This window comes from Triticum aestivum, chromosome 5B (assembly GCF_018294505.1).
Source record: "Triticum aestivum cultivar Chinese Spring chromosome 5B, IWGSC CS RefSeq v2.1, whole genome shotgun sequence".
Lineage (NCBI taxonomy): Eukaryota > Viridiplantae > Streptophyta > Magnoliopsida > Poales > Poaceae > Triticum > Triticum aestivum.
Window position 1 is genome coordinate 517,775,792 of NC_057807.1, and position 3,384 is coordinate 517,779,175.

A 3,384-nucleotide genomic window follows, 5' to 3' on the forward strand; every position below is an offset into this window, starting at 1 on the left:
TTCTGTACTATGGTTGCCAACTCAGCAAACTGTAATACGCGACGGCGGTTAATGGCATTGAGGATTCCCTCGTTCGTGCAATTGTTGCAGAATAGTGAGATCGTGTTTTCGTCGCGGGAATCTTTGATCTTGTCTTTGACAAGGAGGAATCTGGACCAAAAGTGATGGACCGTTTCTTGAGACTATTGTCGTATGTACATAAGATCGCAGGTATCTGGGTGGGTCGGTGGATTTAAGTCTGAACCCTGACCCAATTTGGGATCTAGATTTTGAGAAACTTCCGAACTTAATAGTTCGGGCTCCGGGATTTCAACTGAGTTTTCAGGCCCGTTGTCCGATTCTAGGTTCGGAGGGCAGGGCATGTTGTTCCGTAGACGGGTATCCGGCTCTTCAAGCCCAGAAATCTGAACATAGTTTGTCCTCAATATAGAGGGAGAGTTGTTGTTTCGCTCCTCGATTACCGCTACCTGATGGGTGATCGGTGGTGATTTGATTTCTCTCTGATCAGGTTTAAGCCCAATCCAATCGTAGTCTGTAGCGACCCCCAGGGCGGCGATGCAATCAAGGAGTTTGTTTAAAGATGACAACTCCATCGGATACATCCGTTTGGAGTGTTCGGAGTCAACACGGAGGCGATTTTTGATGACCCTAGAAGTCATCGTTTGCTTGACGACCGAACGGGCGGTCATGGTAAAGCCGCCCAGCCGGAGGGTTTGACCTGGGGCCAGGACTCCTCCGGAGGTGATACTGTCCTTGACAACAAGGCGAGCCATCAATCCTGTCTTAGATGTCACAGCGGAACTCTCAATGAAAGCACCAATGTCGGTGTCAAAACCGGCGGATCTCTGGTAGGGGGTCTCGAACTGTGCGTCCAAGGTTGATGGTAACAGGAGATGGGGGACACGATGCTTACCCAGGTTCGGGCCCTCTCTATGGAGGTAATACCCTACTTCCTGCTTGATTCATCTTGATGAATATGAGTATTACAAGAGTTGATCTACCACAAGATCGTAATGGCAATAACCCTAGAAGTCTAGCTTGTATGATTATGATTGCCTCTACGGACTAAGCCCTCCGGTTTATATAGACACCGTAGGGGACTAGGGTTGTACAAAGTCGGTTACAGAGAAAGGAATCTTCATATACGGGCGCCAAGCTTGCCTTCCATGCCAAGGAGAGTCCCATTCGGACACATGTGAGAGTCTTCGGTCTTGTATCTTCACAGCCCATCAGTCTGGCCCATGTCAATAGGCCGGACGCCCAAGGACCCCTTAATCCAGGACTCCCTCACCGGGGATCCTATCGGTGCAACAAACCCTGGTGTGTGTTGCCCTGAATGTACACAAGCTCAAGGGCAAGGTTACATCATCCAAGACAAGGCCAAGCACAAGAGATAGCTCTTTGAGAAATCAAATGGTGGATCAAGAAGACCAAGACAAGCCAAATGAGCAAAATATCACTAAGGAAAAACCTCCCTTACCGGGCAGGCAAGCCCAGTCAGGCCGAGGCCGCACCAAAGACAAGTCTTGAGACTCCCCCAGCAAGCTTGTCGGGAACGCCGAGGGCGGATCACCCCGCCAAGGCTCCACCGCTCCAGCTCACAACAATGCAAGTCACCTATCAGTGAAGTGTCAAGCCCCCAGGTGATTAAGTGGTTATCATTTGGCATGTGGGAGCCATTTCTGAGGAAGACCATCCCTAAATGACACCCGTCCAGAGGCGTGTCATGCAGACAGGCAAGAAGGTGGTTGAATAGCACGGCAAGGCTTGTCAGGCTACACCCATGATGTGACACTAAGGAGTGCATTTAATGCGCCTTGTCTTGTCTGTAGAGTTAGGTATGATAGCACTGTGTTTATCTAATCGCTGGATAATGACTATTTTACTATTGCGGTAACCCCTTGACCTATAAAAGGAGGGTTGTGTGGTGGCCTTAGAAAGGATTCGGACCCTTGTACAATCATACGCGCGTACCTGCTCTCGTCCCAAGGCGACCTTGCCGGGCTTGAGCGTTGCGTCACCACCACGGTCCTTTCATCAATCCACCAAAGCAGGAGTAGGGTTTTACGCCTCCCGGCGGCTTGAACCTGGGTAAAAATTGCCCGTGCCATCACTGTCGTGCTGCTCTACGGCCACCACTCTTTGTGCAACGTGCCCTTCCCCCTTGCCGAAACACAAGGGGCCGATGCCCCATAGGTGGTTGTGTTAAACCACGACAAAGGACTACATTTGATTTAGTGATGGCTCAATAAGAGAGGTACTAAAGTAATTACATTTATTGATGAATCTTTGAATATTTGTTATGCCACTAACAAATGGTTGGTTGACTCAGGAGCAACTATTCATGTTGCAAATTAGATGCAGGTTTTCAATATGAAGAGGACTTAAGAAGAGGGGAAACACGAACTAGAGTGGCAAACGACATCATGGTGGAAGATGAGGTGATTAGGAGAGTTTACACTCACCCTTCATAAAGGCTTCATGCTTTGACTGCATAATGGTCTTTACATACCCTCTTTGAGAAGAAACCAACCCTAAATTATTTTCATGTGTGGGCATGCCCTACCTATTCCAGAGTTTCAAACTTGGGAAAATTAGACCCCAAGACCGTCGGCTGCCATTTCATTGGTTATCATGAAAAATATAAGGCATATCACTTCAAAATGTGTGATATTCGGTGACAAAAATCTTCATGGAGGAAAATAAAATGCGCCTAAGATCATTTTCTTTCATGAAAAAATGTCACAAGCTAATTTTCTTCCAGGGCAGCACCCTCCACAACTTTGTTGATGTTCTGTCCTGATTTTAGGCGACATATTTCACTGTCATTCAGCATGTGCATATTCTGCGACGATTTTTAGCGCCACCAAAAGTATTTGTCTAACACGCTCCAGAATTTTGAACAAGTGTAAAAATTGTTTCTACATGAAATGAACAACATATTGGCAATAATTTCAAAATTCTAGAGTTTTTTAGATCTCATTTGCTTATTTTAAAATTCCCCAAAGTCTAGAGCTCATTCCCACCCTAGGCAGTTCCCCCGACCACTCTTCCTCCCCATCTCTGGCCCCTCCAAAATGGTGCGAAGCAATATCCTTTTCGACCACCACCCGCTGCTGTCCCGATGAGGAGCAATATTTGGATCCACCTCGATGACGTGCACCACCACCACCCTCAATCCAATGCCCCTCCTGCACCTTGTCTTACTCCTAATCCAGCCGCCGAGTTCCACGTGGATTGACAATGGTGGCTGCATTTGGTACAACTTTTGGAGCCTTGCACCTCCACTCACCTCCCTACACTCCTGTGCATCCACTCTCTGGTTGTGGACATCAAGCCATGGTGATGCCATAATCTGGGAGATAACCTCTCGTCATATCAATT